This window comes from Canis lupus, chromosome 7 (genome assembly GCF_003254725.2).
Source record: "Canis lupus dingo isolate Sandy chromosome 7, ASM325472v2, whole genome shotgun sequence".
NCBI classification, from domain to species: Eukaryota; Metazoa; Chordata; class Mammalia; order Carnivora; family Canidae; genus Canis; species Canis lupus.
This window is the reverse complement of record NC_064249.1, coordinates 4,438,157-4,460,815: the sequence shown is the minus strand read 5'-3', so window position 1 is coordinate 4,460,815 and position 22,659 is coordinate 4,438,157. Positions and strand designations below refer to the sequence as shown.

General features: G+C 37.6%; 1 long non-coding RNA gene across 8 annotated transcripts in view; it reads right to left on the bottom strand.

Annotated features, from left to right (window-relative positions):
- The window catches only part of LOC112648280 (uncharacterized), a 52,842-nt gene that overhangs the window by 10,970 nt on the left and 19,213 nt on the right, over positions 1-22,659 (bottom strand). For 2 of the 8 annotated variants that reach the window (XR_007411760.1, XR_007411763.1), the window contains exons 2-3: positions 11,112-11,225; positions 3,909-3,960 (exon numbers count right to left, since the gene is read on the bottom strand). The exons of 2 other annotated variants lie outside the window; for them this stretch is intronic. This is a non-coding gene — a long non-coding RNA (uncharacterized LOC112648280). Of the gene's footprint in view, positions 1-2,204; positions 2,308-3,908; positions 3,961-11,111; positions 11,226-22,659 lie in introns of all 8 variants that reach the window. 4 more of the 8 variants (XR_007411762.1, XR_007411765.1, XR_003128889.3 and 1 more) reach the window with 3 other exon arrangements.

The following is a 22,659-nucleotide window of genomic DNA, read 5'->3' as shown; positions in this document are numbered from 1 at the left end:
AAAATCTAGATTCTAAAGAATATGTTCAAGGTTGGAACTTCTAAGGAGTTATTGGACAGGGAGCCAGGGATCAAACAATAGACTATTAAACATTTTCACGGAGGAATATGGCCTACCCAGAAAGGAATAGAAATTATTTAGAACCTGTTCTGTAAGGGCATCAGTTCCCTGTCCACGCACCATAATCCAGCTATAATTGCTGACGGCATCTACTAAGTTCAGGTGTTATTTCCTTTAAAAAGTGAGAAAGTTCTTAGGACTTTATCAGTATGGCAAAAAGCTTTTCCTTAAGAATGACTGAAACCGCAGGGCGCCTGGGTGGCTCAGTTGGTTAAGCTGCTGACTCTTGATTTCAGCTCAGGTCATGATCTCAGGGTCCTGGGATCCAGCCCCATGTACGCCTCGGTGCTCAGTGGGGAGTCCGCTTGAGGATTTTCTCTCTCTCTCCTCTCCCTCTGCCCCTCCTGCCCTGAGCTCTCTTGCTCTCCTTCTCATTTTCTCTCTCTCTCATAAATATTCAAAGAAAAAAAAAAGAATGACTGAAACCACAATATAGAACGGATGATAAAATATTCACTAGACACATTAAATGTTATGTTACAAATTTCAAAAATATACAGAAATGAATTCAGTGGGATTCTAGGCTAAATTTTCAGACTCTCTACAGGTAAAGCACTTAGCCAGATATATTTAAGGAAATTATTCCTCAGTTTAATTTGCAAACTTTTTTGTATTTATCAACTCATTCTGCATTCTTTACAGACACCGGTCTCATATTCATCTGTAGTAAGTTGGTCATTGCCCTGTATAAGGGCTGATAAGTTCTATATTGCTGGCTGTTCTCAGTCTTGTTAGCAATTTTTCAAAGACCAGAATTCAAATACAAAATATTAAGCAGCAGTAGTGGACGATAGCGGTTGTGGTTTAGTATGCTGAATTATATCCCTTCTTCCTTTTGATATTTGGTATTTGTGCTTTCAAACTGCCCCCTCTTTTAGAATTGCCTACCTCCCCCATCTGTATGTAGTTGGACTGATGGTGTCAACCTGGTATCTTGACCCCCTTTTCCCGACCAGACTAGACGTGTGAGTTGTATCTGGGCACACAAACAACTCATCACACACATCAAGGATTCAGAGAACAGCTGATGAGCCCAGTTGGAACAGGAGTGTTCTTGAGACTTTTTAGCTACGGGGAACCCACCTGGCTTGCTTTTAGGGTTATGAAACAAGAAAGTGTGCGTTTGGATCTGCTCACAGCCATCTTCTTTTAGGAGACTTTGTATAAATTTGAATAAGGTACCCTTTCTCTTAGAAAAGCTTTTAATGATCAGTCTATTTTTTATTTTTCCATAATAGCAATTACAATAAATGTAATGCCATTCTGTTCAGGCAAATTAAATGAAATTGTTGAACATAAAATAAAGAAAATACAAATATTTAATCACAATATATAGGAACTCAAAGTTACTGTGATATAATAAATCAAAAACAGTTACAGTTCCCTCTTTTGGAAATAAACTTCTTTTTGATGTTTATCAGTTCCAATATCTTGTTTTTTTCTTGAGATGTTATAGGCATTAAATAATTTTTCATGTATTTTCACTTGAAAAAGCTATATTCTCCAGTGGTGTCTGGTATGAGAAAATTTAAGGTTCTTTTAATGTCACAGTCTGTACTTGGTTGTTAATTGATTTCAAGGGAAAAAGTTGACATAGATGTAGTAGTTAAAGCCAAGATTTTTTTCAGTATCATGAATCTTCCTTTTCACAGTAATATTGTTATACCCAATATAGAAAAAAATGGTTGGTTTTGAAATTTAATTTTGGAATATAGACCCCCTTGATCAAGGAATTTGTGTCCAAAATCAGTTCTTTTACTCTTTTCACTAGTATTATTCATGTTACAGTGATATATATTGGTATCAATGTCAGGAGGCTGGAATTTGTTTATTGACATTCTTAAACAACATTATTGCTTCCTTTTTCTTCAAAAATATACTAACCCTTTTGATAGTTTCAAGAAAATTATGTACATTGATTTTTGATCCTTGCATAATTCTGCTCACAATACTAATTTTACTTCAAATATGACTGATAGATCCTGAGCATTTAAAAAAGAAATATTTGAAATTAGAACTTTGGTTTGTTTTCTAGAAAAATTTTGTTAATATTATCAATAGTTTCAAAAACTAAAGCATCCTACCTCCAGTTGAGTTTTTGGTGGCATGATAGCATCAACTTGGCCATCTTATAACTTAGTCAATAAAAATCTCAAGATGGGTTTATACTCCAAAGTTTCATTGTAGCTGAAAAATAGTTGTATTTATAATATAAACTGTGATGATATCAAGAAAGAACTTACCTGAATTTTTCATTATCAAATTTATATAGTGTACATCAATAAGTAATATACAATGTCTAAATTTTTTCCTGAGGATATTTTTGTGATCTGTTTTGTTTTCCACACATACTTGTTGATACTGTTGCATGCTTAGCCTTTCAAATTAGTTTTATCTAAATGTAATTTTTAAACACAGTCCACTAACATGTGTATAGTAATTCTTTTGGAGCCATGTGTTCTTTGGACCAAATACTTGCACCTTGGAAATGTAAAATGTGATCTGTAAAATCTAATAATAACTTTAAAAAAATGCTGCATGGCTTATATGAAAATTTGATCTATAATAATTGAGAAATATTTAACATTGCTTTATATCATCCAAAATAATTTCATTTATTGCATCTGGTATAATTTTAACAATTTGGTTTTGTATTTCATTCCTCAAATGGCATATATGTATTATATATGATATATACATGATATAATAAATGTATTATTATTAGTCATTGCTATGGTTTCTACCAAATGAAAAAATATTCCCATTCCTAGGTTCATAAAGTCTCTTGGATGATTCTCTGAACACCATGATTATCTTGCCAAAAATGGAGTCATGTATGAGTTAAATGACATGTATGAGTTATATGGTTTCCCCCATTTTGACATTGTCTCTGCAGCATTATTATTATTTTAAATACTTATTTATTTATTTGGAGAGGAGCGGAGGGGAAGAGGGAGAGGAAGAGAGAGAATCCCAAGCAGACTCCCCACCGAACACAGAGCCCTGTGTGGGGCTTGATCTCCCAACCCTGAGCAGAAATCAAGAGTCCGATGCCTAACTGATTGAACCACCCAGGCACCCCTTCTTCTGCAGCATCATTAATGACATTTTTCAAATCAGATATCACTTTTGAACACTTAGTACTACTGGCGTGGGCATGCATTTCCATTTCTTCATATTTACTAAAATCTGTAATAAATGCTGCCCACTCACATCCTTCTTATTCTTCAAATTATCATTTTTTGTATCCTCAAGGTGTTTTTTTTTTTAAACAATGCAGAATCTTTTCAGAGAGAATAAAGTGACCAGGATATGGGATTACTTTTAACCACTTGGATGGCTTTTGTGTGTTTAATAGTTCCCCGAAGCCTCCTAATTGTAATGTAGTGTCATTCTTTAAACTTTAAATGTCTTACTCGATAGAGATAATTGGCAAAAAAGTTTTAGTATTAAATGATATTCAAATTTTATGTCTATGTACCTGGGTTAGCAGAATATACATTCAGTTCAATGAAATTTTCAGTTTTTAAATTTTGTCTTGTTTTGCATTTTTTTAATCAGAAGTTTTTTTAATCAGAAGTTTTTTAATCAGAAGTTTTGTCTTGTTTTGCATTTTTTTAAATCAGAAGTGAAATTCCCAGCCTCTACTTTCTGTAGAGAGCATTTTGTTCAAAGTAGTAACTATGAACATTTGTCCTTTTACTGCAAATGTTTTGCCATATGTGTGTGTGTATATATATATATTCAATATTCCAAGTATTTTAAACTTCCCTTCTCTAATGATTTACCATGTTCTGTTTTCTGATCCAGAAAATTCTTAAATTCATATTTTTCTGATACCTGGAAAAAATATATCACAATTAGTATTTTGTTTAAAAATTTGTAATATTTGAAAAAATTGTGTGATAAGCTATTAAACCTTAGCAGCAGTTAATTTCGTATTGATGAATTTTCTATAATAACTACTGTTATAATCATTAGATTATTATATAATGATGCCCAATTTTTGTCTGAGTAATACTTTGTGAGTTATAACTGGTAAGTTACTCTGGGTTTTTACAGAAAACTTGAAGCCTAATGACTAATTTAAACATATATTTAAATTGAAAACTGAGAAGTTCTGGTCTAGCATAGTTAAATGACAGATAGATACATAAGCTGCAGTTTGAAAGATCAACTTATTCCAATCATACCCCAAAAAGAGATTTTTTTTAATGAGGTATTTACCAATACATCAGTCCAAAAAAACAAAAACTGCACTTTGTTTAGAAGCAGAGGTTATTTGGGACGCCTGGGTGGCTCAGTGGTTGAGCGACCACCTTTGGCTCAGGGCGTGACCCCGGGGTCCCGGTATCAAGTGCCACATCGGGCTCTCCACAAGGAGCCTGCTTCTCCCTCTGCCTATGTCTTTGCCCCCCTCCCTTATGAATTAATAATAAAAAATATCTTTAAAAAAAGCAGAAGTTATTTTAGATGTTAGATCAATAGGTTTGATTATTAATTCCATTTCTCTAAGTCACAGTGAATGACATACATTTACTGTATTAGAATAAGACACCTACTGCCAGGTGTCTATTATTATTGTCATAATAAATACAGAAATTGCCCATCTTTAGGGTCAATAAAACTGTAACCATAGACTTAAAGGAGTCCACGATGGAACTAATATCCCTTTAGATGTGGTGTCCTTGTACAGTGCAAAACCTATACAACCACACACTGTGGCTTCGACTCAATCCCATGGAGAAAACCCGTCAGCACCTGAGCTTTTCCAGAATTCATGTTAGCTGAGGTAAATTTGATCTCTTTATCAATCCTCTCTTCACTGTGGCATGTTTTTGTATGACTGAAAAAGATCATTCTTGCCAGCATTATGCATTAGAAGTTGTGTCTGTGTGGTACTACTTTGGGAATACAAAGTCCATACCCTGGCAAGTTTGCTTTAACCACTGCAGCCTGAAAAAGTTTGAAGCTTTTTGTCTGCATTGAGGGATACTCTTCCTTTTTTTCGTTTTGTGAACAAATTGGAGGGATTTGGACTCTAGGAAAAGCCTGCTCTTTGCTTGGATATGTCACAGGACCCAGGTTCAAATACTGGCCCATCTGCACTTGACTGTTAGATGTCTTTCACTTGTCTTCACTTGAGGTAAAGGGTGGGAGCACACAGATGACACACGAGAAGGCCGGGGTTGGGTGAGAGATCTCCTAGGAGCAAACTCATTGACGGTGCAGGGAGTTGTCCAGGTCAATTTTCTACCAATGTTGATATGTTGAATATACATTGCTCAAATGAGATGATAAAAAAATGTGTATATATATTAATATGCATATAAATAATATGTATACGCTTTGAGAAATATAAAGCTAGAAGGTGTGATTTATTTCACTCGTTGGTAGCACAACAGCTTGGGAAAGAAAGGTGAGGTACCTAACCAGTGGTTCTGGTTCCCAGCTAAACATTAAAATTGCCTGGGTCTGGGGATCCCTGGGTGGCTCAGCGGTTTGGCACCGCCTTCGGCCCAGGGCATCATCCTAGAAACCTGAGATCGAGTCCCACGTTGGGCTCCCCGCATGGAGCCTGCTTCTCCCTCTGCCTGTGTCTCTGCCTCTCTCTCTCTCTCTCTCTCTCTCTGTGTGTGTCTCTCATGAATAAATAAATAAAATATGTAAAAAGTAAAAAGTAATAAATAAAATCACCTGGGTCCACATTAAAGATAAGGATTCCTAGTCCCTACTCCAGAGATGTGGGATCAGTAGGTCTGACATTGTGCCCAGGAATCTGTAGATTTTTAAAACTACAGAGGTGACCTGCTATCCATCCAGCTACTGGATTTTCCTTTTATTTTTCCACTCTGATTCTTCCAACTTTCTTTTGTTCTGTATCATAGAACAGGCCTGCCTCTAAAAGTGATCCTTTAAAAAAAAAAATCACGAGAGAGGTGCCTGGGTGTCTGGGTTGGTTAAGCATCCACCTCTTGGTTTCTGCTCAGGCCATGATCTCAGGGTCATGGGATCGAGCCCCACACTGGGCTCTGTGCTCAGCACAGCAAGGAGTCTGCTTATTATTCTCCGTCTCCCTCTGCCCCTTCCCACGGTGCACAAACGCTCTTGCTCTCTCGCTCTCTCTCTCTCAAATAATAAGTGAATAAGTCTTTTTTAAAAAATTACCAGGTATCTACCACGTACATAGAATTGTCAGCAGCATTATAGGAAATACAAACAAAATCTAATTCTTTATAAATTGTAGTTGACGTGCATGGTTACATTAGTTTCAGGCGTACAACATGGTGATTGACAACTCTAGGCCTTGCGCTCTGCTCGGCACAAGTGCAGCTGCCGCCTGTCGCGCACAGCGCCTAACGATACCCCTGACTGCATTCCCTGTGCTGCACCTGTTCTCCTTGGGCCTGTTCATTCCAACACTGGAAACTGGTACCTCTCGCTCCCCTTTACCCACTTTGCCCACCACCCCACCACCTTCTCTTCTGGGAACCACCAGTTTGTTCTCTGTATTTATGGTCTGTTTCTGGTTTTATTTGTTTGTGGGTTATTAATTATTTCTTTTAAAAATGTCCTTTTATTTTTTTAATTAAAAATTTAAAAAATTGAAATCCAGTAGCGTTAACATACACTGCTATATTCATTTCAGGGGGACAACATAGTAATTCAGCACTTCCATACAACACAGGGTGCTCATCCCAAGTGCCCTCCTTAATCCTCATCACCTCTTTAACCCTCCCCCCCACCTTCCCTCACCATCAGTTTGTTCTCTATAGGTGAGAGACTATTTGTTGGTTTGCCTCCCTCTCTGTTTTTTTTTTTTTCTCCTTTGTTCGTTTGTTTTGTTTCTTAAATTCCACATATGAGTGAAATTATATGGTATTGGTCTTTCTCGGACTTATTCCACTTAGCATATACCTTCTAGGTCTCTCCATATTGTTGCAAAATAGGAAAATCATTCAAGATCCAGTTTTAAGGAGGTTAGACTCTAGTAGGGGAGATAAAAGATAGTCACTTACAAATGGTAAGGCTACGGGCAAAATCATTACACTACCTGTTCCATTCACAACAAATTGATGGTGCTTCTCCAGGTCTTGGTTGTTTTAACCTATGCCCCGTGTCATCGGCAGGGCTCCCTAGCTGGCATCCGGAGATGAAGGGCAAGTGAAACACTATATACAGGTTGAGGGCATTGACTATAATAATGCTTTGTCTTATGGAAAAGATCGGAATAATTAATAATTCCTACCTTGAGTTAATATAAATAAAGAACTATATTTTAAGATTTAATAGTTCATGGAGGCTCACAAAGTACCCTTTCATTATTGTTGTGGATATATTGTCTACGTTTAGCTAAAAATATAAAAGTGCTGTTTTCTGAACTGATCTATAATTTATAAGGAACATAATTATAATTACAAATGCTACCATATTATTATTATTCTGCATTCATTGTGTTAGAATGATAGCTTAATGCTCATGACAATTTCTTCCCTATTTCTCCATAACTGATTTATCACTTGTCTGACCCAACTTCCCTGCGTGCCATTGTTCCATTTTCTCTGTACCTCTCACTTCACAGAGGAATGTTAATAATGGAATATGTTATTCAGCTATTCATTTGCATGCTTCTGAGATGCCATGATCTGTAATTAATCACCATTACAAATATTCTCATATAGATGCCTTATACATATATACTCTTACCGGGTCACTGAACTAATAAAACAGCTTATTCTAAGCATTGTTGCAAATCACAGCCTATGGTTACGAGGCATTTAGTAAAACGCATCAGGTAAGCGTAGATTTGTAAGATATGTTTCAGTCAGGTGCAAATATTGGAAATCTTTTGTTTTGAAATCATACATATGCTACCAGGATCAAAAATAACCACTTTGTATTATGCGTAATAAATAGTACTGTTTTTATTGCTTTTACATATTTATAAAATAGTTTTTTAAAAAACTGGCGAAAAGATGGGATTCTTTTTCACCACACAGTGAAGTTGGGAGCATATTTTTTTTTTTTTTTAAGTTGGGAGCATATTGACACTAAATAGAAAATTTTCCCCTGGCCTCGTGTCTTTCACTAAAGTTAAGGAACTTGCCAGATATTAACCAATTAAGAGAGCTATGCTTTGAAGATTTTAAGTGAAGTATCTTCCCTCTAAATGTATTTCTCTTGATCTGCAGAACAGATGGATTTCTCAAAAGTCAGGGGGTTACAGGGACACCTGGATGGCTCAGTGGTTGAGCATCTGCCTTCGGCTCAGGTCATGATCCCGGGTCCGGGGATCGAGTCCCACATCGGGGTCCCTGCAGGAAGCCTGCTTCTCCCTCTGCCTGTGTCTCTGCCAATCTCTGTGTGTCTCTCATGAATAAATAAATAAAATCTTAAAAAAAAAAAAAGCAAAGGTAGGGGGTTATAAAGTCAATATATCTTCTCCTACTTTCTTTGGGGAGAATTGTATCCTTGGAGATGGGAACTCTCTATTCCTTTTTTTCCCATTAATTTAATGGCACTGACCATAACACGGGAAAGAGTTTTTTCTTCATCCAGTAAGGATGAAAAAGCTACACGTATGATACTTGGGACTCAACTCAGTCCAAAAATGCCAACTCTGGAGCAAGGATATAGCCAGAAATTGAAATCACAATGAAATAATCAGATGAGTATCAGAAACATAGGAATCAGAATTTCAGCTAGGCCGAGGCGCCAGAAAATTTGTTATTAGGAACATAGCTTGTTTGAATGAAGTTTGCTCATCCTTTTATCTACTCAATCATTCACTCATTTATTCATTCATTCAACAAACATCCATGGGCCACCCACCCTGTGCGAGGTCCTTCCCTTTATGGGACTCGAACTGAGGGGTGTAGGAAGTGGGGGTGGGGAGACAACATTTGTATTTGATTGGAATCGCCATATGAGTGTTAGTACATGGCTCTATATGAAATGGGAACCCAGAGGCTGAGGAGGCAAAGATTGAGATGAGCTTACAGCATAAACAGGAATTGTTAGAACAGAATAGTGTACAAAAGCATGAAGTCTGGCCTAAATTTCCAAGCTGGAAGTCAGTACAGGTACAATGGGAGACCAGATGATGGGAAGGCAGGAGATGTCAGTGAGCACAGTGCAGTGCAGAGCTCAAAGACTGGGAAAGCAGACAATTCAAATCCCAGGTTCACCTTTTATTAGCTACATTATCTTGAACATACCAACTTATTTGGGCCTTATTTTCTTTAATTGTCCTAAATAAATACTACATTGTAAAAATAAATAATGGATACTAACATCTACCTAGCAATGGTGTTGGGAGACCTAATGTTAGAATTCTAGTATTACTGATTTATGACTTCGTCCACATTACTAGCTAACCAACAACAAGTCAGAGCTCCTTTGAGTTGTTTTTAGAGTTTATTATGAGTTCTCCCCTAATGCTCAAATTGTATATTTATTTGCCATGCAGTCAGGACTCCCATTAACAGTGTTCACATCCATTCCATATCATTTTTTTAAAAAAGATTTTATTTATTTATGCATGAGAGACACAGAGAGAGGCAGAGACACAGCAGAGGGAGAAGCAGGCCCCCTATGGGGAGCCCCATGTGGGACTCGATCCCAGGACCCTGGGGTCACGCCCTGAGATGAAGGCAGACGCTCAACCACGGAGCCCCCCAGGTGCCACAATCTATATCATTTTTGTAGAGAATTTGGTCTAGGTTTCCTATTCTGAAAAAGGAGGTAGGGGGTGAATTTTTATGAAATAATCAAGTATACTATATCTTAGAAGAAATGAATTGACTTTGTCACTAGGGGGAGACCTCGCCAGGTTTTGAAACTTGCCCCAAGTTTCACGGAGAAAAATGTTTCCTTTCTTTGGCATCTCAGGAGAAATGATGGTGTAGGAAAAGGCAATGAGTCTCAACAGGACTGGTACTTTTTTTTCCTTTTCCTTTTCCTTTTCCTTTTCCTTTTCCTTTTCCTTTTCCTTTCCCTTTCCCTTTCCCTTTCCTTCCCTTCCCTTTTCTTCCTTTCCTTTCCTTTCCTTTCCTTTCCTTTCCTTTCCTTTCCTTTCCTTTCCTTTCCTTTCCTTTCCTTTCCTTTCCTTTCCTTTCCTTTCCTTTCTTTCCTTTCCTTTCCTTTCCTTTCCCTTGTACTTCTTTTAGTGGCCCTTGACTAAGGGTGTTCTATATGGTGGAGAATAAACCTCAGGGGATACAGACACCAAGGCAGCCTCAGTGACTAAACTAATGGTTATAAATTCAATTCCCTTGAGTTTCTGGCAGTGTTACACAGCATCCTGGAAGCATCATACGGAGCCCACATTCTGAGGGGGGCAAGTCCAAGGGGAATTGAATGTCCTCATGGCAGCCATATGAGAGAGCCATGGACATTTAATCACAACCATGTTTTCTCACTGGAATTTTCAGTGACCATAGACAGTCTCTGTATATGTGTGTATATACTTTCTTCTATTACATATTTTCCCCAGTAATTACACTTCACTATGTAATCTTGGATCATAAGTGCTTGTGAAGAAGAGAAGGTGGTCTATCTTGACCATTCTAGAGAAGGACAAAGCCAAGGAGTACTAGGGAGAGAAATGCCTCTCAAAGATAACATTCCATGAACTAATTACCCAAGGAACTAACTCATAGAGGGTGTGCTGACACAGGTATTAGAATTATATTCAGTTAATTAAATTTCTTATCAAACAGAACTTCAAGCTTAGAACTTGGTTAACAGCAAACCCATTTAACATCTTCGTTCTAACCTAGCAGTGCATATATTTTATTTTATGGAGGATACTTGGGAATAAAACAGTAGGCTTTTATTTAGGAAAATCAAGAATTAATATAAACATGAAATATAATTGGCCATGAAGCTGTTTTAAAAATAATTTCAGGTATACTGTAGATATTAAATGCTTCTAACTGTACAATTTATAAATATCAAATTCTAAACCTCTTACCCAAGTGCCAACTTACATTTAACAACTTGGCTATTGGCTTACTGAGCGTCCTTTCTTAACTTCTTGTGAATTCCATTAATATAAAGTTCAGAAGATTCAAATTATACTATTATGGCTGAATTGGGTGTTTCTAGAAAACAAATGGAAATATTTTAAGAGTACCTTTCCTCATTATAAAAATGAATGCATGATAAAGAAATTTTAAATCCTCTGTAATTTCTTCCCTAAGTGATAACCACTGTAGACATATTGTTATTTTCTTTTAGCCCTTATTCCGTGAACATTTTTTTGCAAAGTTGAAATCATTCTGTATGTACAATTTTATAATCTGATCATATCTTTCTCCCAGAGACCATCCTTATGGTGTTCCCATACTCATTGCTTTCTACAAATGGAACACATTTCTTACCCTCCTTTGAAGCACAAGGTCAATATATATTATTTTTAAACTCCAAAGTTATTCATCCTTTTCTCTTATCATTAAAAGTCTTTGTAAATATAATTTTGGTGGTTGTAAGATATTTCATCACAGGGATATATCCCAACTCTCTACAAACTCCTTATTGTTAGATATTTACTCGTGTCCAAGAAATAATCCTGTAATTAGTGTCTGTTCATAAAATTTTAGCCACATTTCACTGTGTTTAATAAGGATCTTTTGCACTGAAAACAAAAAGCTATCTTTAGCTACCATAAGATTAGATAATTGTATTTTAAAATAAAAATTATAAACCACTAATAGTAGCAGTGCCAAGAGTATAAGAATTACATGATGTATTGATAATTTTTTAGGACATTAAAAAATTCATGTCCGGAATAGAATATAGGTTTTAGATGTTTCTCACAGTAGCGACTTCAGATTCAGCCTTTTAGTAACTCCCAAGGCATAGACATTGGATTCCCTGGTAGTGTATTCTGAGATGGAGTTTGGGGGTATCATTGATTAGGGATCAATATCTCTGAAATGAAGAAGGAGAGAGTAGGATTGGGGCAAAGGGAGAACTGCAAAGCAGGCCTTACTCAACCTCAATCAGTCCAGCAAGGAACTTAGACCTTTTCTTTGTTCAGTTGGCAAACCTGTGGAATGCCCCCCAAAGGGCGTGACTGTGGGGGAGGCAACTGTGTGCAGCTGAGCCTGAGCCTGAAGGACCCTGATAGTGGGCAGCTATGCTGTGCCCGTACTTCCTATAGCTGGGTAGCAAATCCTGCCTGCAAGGGAGCTATAGGTGGTGCATCTCCTGGTTTTACCACATTGGGAAGTTTGTCAATATGCTATAGGATTGGGTTAATATTGTTTTTTAAAAAAAAGATCATAAATATTGAATGTTTCTTTGATAAAGATTAGATTCAAGTCTGATTAACATAAAACTCTAGTAAAATAAAAATTGATTGATCTTAGCATAATAAGAATACATATTTCAAGCAATAATCCAGGATCATAATTTACAATGAAATAGTAGAAGCAATTTCTATTAAAGTCAGATTGCCCACTACCACCAGAATTATGTGATAGTCCTCTGGAAATTCCGTCAGGGCAGTTAGGAGAGGAAAGAGTAAACGTTTTAAATAAAGGAGGGAAAAGACAGGATTATCATTGCCGGCCCATGATACGATTTTTTAAATCTAGAAAACCCAAGAAAAATAAAAGTGATTAAGACAGTAAAGAGGGGATCCCTGGGTGGCGCAGCGGTTTGGCGCCTGCCTTTGGTCCAGGGCGCGATCCTGGAGACCCGGGATCGAATCCCACGTCGGGCTCCCGGTGCATGGAGCCTGCTTCTCCCTCTGCCTGTGTCTCTGCCTCTCTCTCTCTCTCTCTCTGTGACTATCATAAATAAATAAAAATTAAAAAAAAAAAGACAGTAAAGAAATTCAGTCGATAAGTTGCTTATAAGTTAATATATAAAATTTAGTAGCTTTCCTATATATTAGGGGTTGACATACTTTTTCTATAAAGGGATAGATAGAGTAAATGTTTTAGGCTGTGGTCATACAGTCTATTGCAATCACTCAACACTGCTGTTGCGGCATAAAAGTAGCTAAGACAAGGTGAAAACACAGGGATATGGCTGTGTTCCAATAAAACTTTATTTAAAAAACCAGATTTGATTCATGTTGGCAGGCTGTTGACCTCTTCTCCATATATATAAAGAAATCATTGAGAAATTATAATGAAAGAAGAAATCTCATTCAGAACAGCAAACAAAATAATTAAATATTATAATCTTGATTAAAACTGTGCAGGATATTAGAGAAGAAAAACAAAAGAAATTTCTTTCAAAAGGAAAGAAATTTTAGAGAGAGAGAGCATGAGCAGGAGGGGCAGGGGAGAAAGAGAATCTTGAGCCAACTCCATGCTTAGCATGGAGCCTCATGTAGGACCTGATCTCAAGACCCTGAGACCACGACCTGAGATGAAACCAACAAGAGTTGGTCGTTTAACTGTGTCATCCAGGCTCCCCCCTAAAATAAATTTCAAGCTGAGAGAGAATAATAACATTTGATATTATGAGAGAAGTTAAACTCTTTTTTTCATATGTTCACTGACTTCAGGTATTTTTTTTTTCTAAATTGCTTTTTTATACCCCATTTTCAATGTATTTGGTTGTTCTCTTTTTTATTTATATGAGCTCTTTATTAGTTGTGGAAACCGTCCCTAGGCTGTCTTTTTCTTGCAAATTGGTTTCTCAGAGTATATGAAGAAATTATAACTTTTTTCCCTTATAAATTTGAGGCTTTCTGCACTTCCTAGAAATGCCAGTCCTTTATATTACTCAGGACTCTGAAAAAGGGACATCTTCTGTGAAGCTTTTCCTAATTACCTCCCTAAAATAGTAGTATTCTTATCATTGTTTAGATAAGTAAACTAAAATCAGAGAGTAAATAGCTGGCCCAAGATCACAAAGCTAGTGGGTAGTTGAATCTGGAGCCAAAATTTAAGCTCAACATTGTGTGACCGGAAAGCTAATATTATTATCTGTATTACCTCATCCCATTCTCGCCTCATCCACCTCCCATGGGTAGGTTGGAAGACACACAGGGTCCTAAAAGATCGATCAGGAAGGACATATAGGGCAGCCCGTGTGGCTCAGCGGTTTAGCACCACCTTCAGCCCAGGGCATGATCCTGGAGACCCGGGATGGAGTCCCACATCAGGCTCCCTGCATGGAGCCCGATTCTCCCTCTGCCTGTGTGTCTGCCTCTCTCTCTGTCTCTGTCTCTGTCTCTGTCTCTCATGAATAAATAAAGAAAAATCTTTTTTTTTTTTAAAAAAAAGGAAGGACATATAGAATTTCTTCTGGTAGGACATATTTCAACCTTATCAGTTTGACCAACAGTTATTTCATTTGGAGTTTTTGGAATTATTTTACTATCATGTACAGAACTTTTGTTATTGACTATTTTATGAGCATTAATGCACTCTCATTTTTAGTACCCATCATGGAAATTGGACATTATTATGTGCAATTATTATTATTATTTGCCTTAGGAAATGTGATTCCTAGCTCTGATTCCTAGCTGGATTTATTAATGAATCCTCATAAGTATAGTATTTGTTATTCAGAACATTATTTAGTAGCAGAACCATGATTTTCAGTAATTAAGAGTTTCTACGAAACTCTTTTGGAATGAATTTTCAGATTTAGGAAAAATAAAAGGCTGATTAATGGCATATTCTTGCTAAATGTCATGAAAACAAAACATATGCTCTCTGTCAGTAAATCAAAATTACTGGTAGTCCTAGAAGAATGCATAATCAGATGAGTAGGTAATATGCTAACTCATTTTTGTATTTGAGTTCATAGATGAATGATTAATCATCTACTGACCATAGGAACTATATTATTTGGATTGAAAGGTGGAGGCTTAAGGATTCTGCTCAACAGGTCCCATTTGCAATAAATTCATGGTTCAAAAGCACAGAAAACTAAAACATTTGATTTTGAATCAATGATGAAGATGTAAGAAAGGAGAATCAATCTGAATGTGATTCTGGGAAGATCTTCCTCTGAGAGTGTCTATGAGCTTGTGTTTTGGAGAAGAGAACGGTGTTGAAACACACGACTTGGCACAACAGTGACCAACATTTATGCCATCAAATGCCGTAATTGCTATTAATTTGTTTTTCAACTTATAGGATCAACCTATAGGCAAACACCAAAGACTTTGTTCTGATACATAAAAGATTGTAAATATTATCTCAAATATTTGAGAAATGGAGGGAAGGATGCAGGTGATGACATGGTCATTTACAAAGAGGGAATAAAGATAACCAAGAGTAGGAACAATATTAGTGATACAACTCTTTTGGGAAACAAGGGAAGAAGAGAAGAGTGTTATAGATGAACTAGATCTTCATGTAACATTGCAGAAGTCAACAGTTATTATTGAATAATAATATTATTTAATCTGATTATTCCAAAAGAGCTGTATAGATGTGGCTTCTAACTGATCCCTTAATGTTCACCGTCCCTTTCTATACAATAAAGGAAACCTAGGTACGTAGCCACCCAGCTAAAAACTACATTTTCTTGCAGCAAAGCATGGCCTACAGTAGACTGAGCTGCAGTGTTGTTCAATCTTTAGTTCATGTCCTTAAAATTAAAAAAACATGCCCTGTCTTCTTCTCTCTCTTCACCTTCCCTAGGCTGGAGTGCAGAAGACACAGAGAGTCTATGAAGTCTGTAGAGAAGGGCACATCCTCCACAAGGAAGCCAGAGTTTATATCACTGTATTTTTGAGACTAGCCTGTATCCTTCTCCAATAAATAATTGTTTAGAGACATAAAGACATACAAGACTCAAAGATTAAAAGTCATTTTTTGGAAAGTAGAATCAAATGTAGGGTGGTGGTTGGATAGAAGCGAACATCACATTTCATTATAAATATTTCTATGCTATCTAATTTTTAAGGATGTGCATGCCTTTTATGGTTAAAAAAACCCAGACGTTATTTATTCTCGTTAAAAATAGAACATATGTAGTAGAAAATGAAAACAGATAATACACTCTCTCACCTCCCTGAGAAAACATTTTGGTGATTTATTTCAAACTATTTTTCTATACCTCGTTTTTTGTTAATGTGTTTGAAAATCTACATTTGATGTTTGGACAGAGGAAAGCAGCTCCACCAAAGAATTAAAATGAATTATCTGTAAAATTAATGGATAACCCAAGTTTTAATAGCAAGAAAGCCAGGAGAGGCTAAAGTTTCAGTAATGAACAGATTGGTTAATGGTTTCAAACACAGTAGAAAAGTCAATACGTTGAGATCTAGCAATAGGTTAATTGAATTTGGCCTCTTGGGTCATTGATGATCTACAAGAGGGCTGTTTCAACAGTAAATGTGATGAGAAAGAGTCAAACTAGAAACAAATGTAGAGTATGTCAGGGGAAGAAAGTCTGTATGTCTAGAACTCAGTGAGCAAATGAGAAAACGGTAGGAGATGAGTTTGGAGAGGTAGGCTGAACAGCAGTTCATGTAGGGTCTTGCGGGCCATTGAGAAAACTGGATTTTATTCTACACATTAATTTAGAATATTTACTATTATTCGTATGTATTACTCTAAATAGGCCTTTGGTTCCTTTGTGAAGGGGGTCCCTGAGAGATGAGATAAAAAGCAATAAGACCAGTCAGAAGGCTTTTGTAGTCCTGGCAGGAATTAATAGTGGCTCAGACCTGAATAATAATGGTAGAAGTGGTGAGTGAGTTTGGATTTTGGATGCAGTTTCAAGGTTGGTGCCTAAAGACAGTGTACGAATAGGACATGAGGTGTGAGGACACGGGAGAGCTACTGGGCACATGGGAAGGAAATGATGCTCAATGATAAGTAACTTTTATGGAGAAGTGGGTTTTAGGTAGGAAATAAAAAATACTGTTTTAAACATATTGTGTCAAATACCTAATATACATTTAAGTGGAGTTGTTAAGTAGTAGCTGGATATAATAAATCTAAAGCTTGAGGAGAATTTAGAAATCTATATATCTTAGCGTCAGTAATATGTAAGTTGTTCTTAAAATCAAATGGTTGGATGATATCGCCCAAGGAGTGAGGGAGATAACGAAGGGTTCCTAGGTCATACACCACGTAAAGATCAAGGAGTAGAGCTAAAGTCAGAGAAAGAGTGGTCAGAGGGTAAGGAAGAAAACCAGAAGAACATGGTCTGAAATCTAAGTGAGAAAGTGATTGAAGATGGAGTGTGCTGTAGACCAAATGTTGGGTGTCTCCATGAAATTCTTATGTTGATATCTAGTCCCCAGTGTGATGGCATTTGGAGGTGGGACCATTGGGAAATGATTAGATCATAAGAGTGGTGCCTTCATGTATTGGATTTGTGCCCTTATAAAAGAGATCCCAGAGTTTTTTCCTTTCCTCTCTGTTTATTTAATGACACAGCAAGGACCATTTGTGAAACAAAAACCATGTTCTCACCCAACCCAACCACGTTAGTGACTTGATCTTGAACTTCCCATTCTCCAGAACCATGCAGAATAAATTTCCATTGTTTATAAGCCACCTAGTCCAAGTACTTTGTTATAGCAACCTGAATAGACTTAGGGGGATTGTGTGAAATGCTGCTGACAGGACAAGTGGGAGGAGTGCTGAGAAATGACTCTTGGGTTTGTCATCGTATGGGTCAGTTGTAATGGGTGGTAGGTACAGACACCTGGTCAGAATGGTTTAAAGAGAATGGAGGGTACTTTTAAATGAGAGAGACGTGACTATATTTGTACGTAGGATTTAAGGTCTAAGCATAAATTCGTAGATAAGTTTTGCTCGAGCAAGGACCTGGTGGAGATTATAATAAATTGGTTCAAAAGCACAGGGGAAACTTTGCCTTGGAAAAAGAGAGATTTCATCCTCCAAGACCAAAGGAAAAGGGGATCTTTGAGGAAAGAAGTTTATCTCTTTATTAATGAATTTGTGTACGAATCAATCTCTTAAAAGATTGAGTGTGTGGGCTTAACAAGGGAGACAGTATGAAAGAGTTGACCCGGAGACAAAACTGAGCATCCACCAAGGTGTCCTGTGCTCTTTGGTAAGATTATCCATCATGGATGTGTAATCGGCTGGATCAGGGGAATCGATCTAGTAACTCCCAGCAGCTGAGAATTGGGAACAGAAATACAGTTGGGTTAGTCCAGGTTATTGTATTTTTCTAGAGTTTCCATTCCAGAAGGTCTAAGGTAAAAGTAGCTTTGATGTTTTCCATTACACAGGTCATTTAGATACACCGAATAGCATGTTTACTAGTGGGTCAAATAGATTGGACAGGCAGCAATAATAAGTGTGCCTTCCTTTTTATTCGTGTCATAATCTCTGCTTTTCTTTCCCCACACAAACTCAATACATCTGTATCAGTCTCACCCAAATTTATCTGTTTTCTCCCTGCAGAAAAACAAATGCTCAAGGGTTTTCTTCCACTGACTTATTTGAAAAAAATTAATAAATAAGAAAATAAAATGGAAGCACATGCGGAATATATTTAAAATGTATATTAAATCTGCTGAGCCATTCTAATTGGACTCATTGACTATTTCTGCCCTGATTATTTTGGACAGAAGCTATATGGGTCTGTATTTAGTTCATAAAATATTAAAGGAAGGAATAGATTGTGATGTTTTCATATTTTCCTCTGTTTTCTGGCTACAAAATTGACAGTGACTCTTTGTGACAGGAATTGTTTAGCTCTAACCCTGTGGCAGCCTGGTAGGGGCCCAGGGAGGCTGGAGATTTGGTTGTAATTCTACTAGAAAATTCTGGCATGTTTTCTCTAGACCTATAGCATGAAAGAGTAGTCTCAGAAATGTAGCCAGGGCTGCTGAAATGAGTTCAGGATCTGATAACCATTTTTTTTTTTTTTTCGGTTTCTAGTAGCATTTGATTGAGCCTCAGATCCCCTTCCAGCCAAAGTTATTTGAACTGAATTTCCCCAACCTGTTCATACCTGAACATACCAAAGAACCTAAGCGTAGTTCAAATAAAGATATAATCCCATCATTACAAGACCACTTGCCAGCTTTCTGTTATATTCTTTTTTTTCATACTCTCCTTCCTTTTTTTTTTTTTTTTTTTTAAAGTTCTGTAAAGGGCTTAAACAAAGTAAAACAAAATGCAGTTTAAAAAAAAATAATCAAATGAGTTCCAGGAATAACTACTGCTCCAATAGTTCCTGCAAAACTTCAAGAAACCAAAGGGTCCTGAAAATACCCACTTGGAAATCATGTTACCTACTAATTCCAGCTCATGTTAATGTAACCGAGGACATTTTGTAACTAAAAGACAGGTCTCTATTTTCCATATCATATCTTTTCTGGTCATAAAACACCACCTAGCAGAAACCTCATGGCACCTTTTCTATGATAATTACCCAAGTAGCTTGGATTACACAAGCCAAGGGACAATCTTCCCTTTTCTTTTTTAAACATGTTAGATCCATTCACATGTGTTGGTCCCAGCATTATAAAGGGAGCTAGGGGTCTCTTTGTCCACTTGAGCGGGGTTGGGGAGGAACTGGTCCTGATTCTTCATCTTCAGAGGAAGTGATGGAGAATCAGAACCACAGAAAAGCCTTGGGTTTCCTTACCACATTGCAGTAATCCTAAGTGCGTTGTACGCTGGTTGTACCTAAGATTGTACAACACTGTTCTAAGGACAGTGACACTATTCCATGAAAGATGGAATAAGGACTTTTATGATATGAAAACTATAAACCAACAGCATATACATGAAGGCTATTTAAGAACTCCCCCGCCCCTACCCATGAGTATAGGGACCACATATTTGCAGTCTCTGCTAGCCCGGAGAACTGCTAGAGAGTAGTGACTCAATTATTGTTTGCTTAAATAAAACCTAAATGCAAATTTGTGAATGTATTATTTGGGTAATTTGATTTAGCACATTTCCTACATTTTCGAGACTTAAGTCATAAGCCACTAGTTCAACCATCTGTCTGATCCAGTTTCACATTATGGTCTTAAAGCTGCATGCCAGACCTGTTAGTAAAGATAATAAAATTAAAGATTTTTTGAGCTGAAGGGGACTTACAATTTGATTCTAAGATTGAACATTGCTTGACTCATCAAGATATTATAAACATCTGTGAGTTCAGTGAGAGATCTCAAAGGAGCCTAAAAATATGTGTAAAGAAAAGGTTTAATAGCCTCCTAAGCCCTGAAAATTATTCATGTTGGTGAAATTCTGCCTTGGGCTTTGGGCAAACCCTCTGTCTCCTCTTTTCTTTCTGATTTACTGGCAATTTTAACACTTCGGCGGAAAATAGTCATAGCACACTGTTAACCACATTTCCAAACTATTTAACTTTTGCTATAACTTTCAATCTACTCTTAAGCACAGTAATGCCAGGAAGTCGGAGGGCAGGCTAAAACATTAGACGTGGCAAAGAAATAGGTACTAGAAGGAAGATGACAAAGAAAATGCCTGTGATGCATTTCACCTACATCAAACACACCAACACTTCCTCTGGAAAGGTAAAAAAATATGTTCGGTGCTGCAGAACCATGAGTTCTGCTCCTCAGCAATCAAATCCATGAGACAGTCTTCCAGATTTTGCTGTTGAGGACATGGCTTTGTCTCCGAGCAGTGCTTGAATCACACTGAACCTGGAAGTTGTACGTTACGCATCCTGTACCGCTGGAGATGCAGAGTTGGGTGGAGGTTGCCGTGTGATGACACAGCAAGGCAAGTGTATCAGTGCTGACCTCATATCCACAATAAAGACTCCGGGGGTGGAAAGAACCTTGGAGATCATCTAAAGCCAACACCCTCATTTGAGCATCTCCCACTCAGTGAGGGGTGGCTTTTCAATTAAAATTACATTTTTGTTCATTTCTCCTATAGTCAAAAGGGGTTTTGCTTGAGGTATTTTGGTGCAATGCCATTTGTCAAACCAAAGTCTGTGGCATTGGTTTGGGAGCTGTAAGTTGTATCTTTAGATGATAGCCACCTGCACAATGTAAGCATTACAGAACAGAGATCTAAATAATCAGCCCAGAATCAGAGAGATGGTGACAGATGCAAAACTAGATATAATTTTGTTTTTCTAGCTATAGCCTGGAGTTTTTTTAAAAAATTCTTGGGCCGTATCAACTAGTTTGGGTTTTATATGGCCACCACTTGGAGACACGGCCTCCATGTATATCATCTCATCGCCAAGTACCACAATACCATAAATAATGGGAGGTGACTATGGAAAATTTCTCAGTATTCTCAGGTTCTGGGACAACTGGAATTACATTTTTCAGAAGATAGAAAGCAATCCTAACGTTGGTTTTCTAAAAATGGTTTAAAGCTGGGCAAATGTAAACAACTAACAAAATGCAATTATGGAAGAGGCAACATAGAGCTTAAAGTTAAAGCACTTCCGTTCCAGCCTTGCCTCTGCCATTTCTCTCAAAGCCACCCCTAGAGTAGCCTGGACACATGAAGTCAGGTGCTGCGACCTTGAAGAACCTAAGAGAGGGCACCTCCTAAGCAGTGACGGTCGGAGGCCAAGTCTGGTGCTAAGACGTAGAGGATCAAATATGATTTTGCTAAGTTACCACAGAAAACCAGAGTCTCAGGCATTCTGGGTGAGTTTCAAACCAGGAATAGGCAGGGCTCCTGCAAACAATCTGGCCTTTGTTTCTGGCCATGAGGTTCCAAGAGGCTCTGATTATTATGCTTCACTTTATCCTGCAAAATTCTTATGGAAACACCCCCACCGTGACATCCCAAGCAGTGAAGCCTGTTTTAAAGAGGGACCACAAGGAGATCTAACACTTGCGGAATGATGAACTTTCCAGGCATTTAAGAAATATATTATCTTGGGACACCGGGGTGGCTTTGTCGGTCAAGCATCTGCCTTCAGCTCAGGTCATGATCTCAGGGCTCTGGGATCAAGCCCCTCCTCGGGCTCCTGGTAGGTGTGGAGCCTGCTCCCTCTCCCTCTGTCTGCCATTCTGGCTGCTTGTGCTCTCTCTCTGTCAATCAATAAATAAAATCTTAAATAAAAAATAATAAGGGGATCCCTGGGTGGCTCAGGGGTTTAGCGCCTGCCTTTGGCCCAGCGCGTGATTCTGGGGTCCTGGGATCGAGTCCCACGTCGGGCTCCCTGCATGAAGCCTGCTTCTCCCTCTGCCTGTGTCTCTGTGTGTGTGTCTCTCATGAATAAATAAATAAAATCTTTTAAAAAATAATAAAAATAAAAAATATCTTGTTTAAGCTTCATAGAAACTCTTGGAGTCAGGAATCATTTTATCGGTTGTGCTGATGCAGGAATTAAAACGCAGAAGTAAAAGGCAGCTTTCAAACCATTTCTGTTTGTCCAAAATCCAGTCTCCTTTCACTGTATTACACTGTCTCCTCCTCTAGCACACTGCACTGTCTAGCATGTTGGGTCCTTCCAATGAAATCTCCTGTCAAATGTTTTATATTCTTATTACTACATGCAAATGAATTGGATTCTAGAAGTCTGAGGGAGAAAATCCTATGCACTCACTATGGAAAATAGCAATGATAATTCCTTTGGCTTCCTGTTGGAATCTGAAAATTATTCATAAAGATC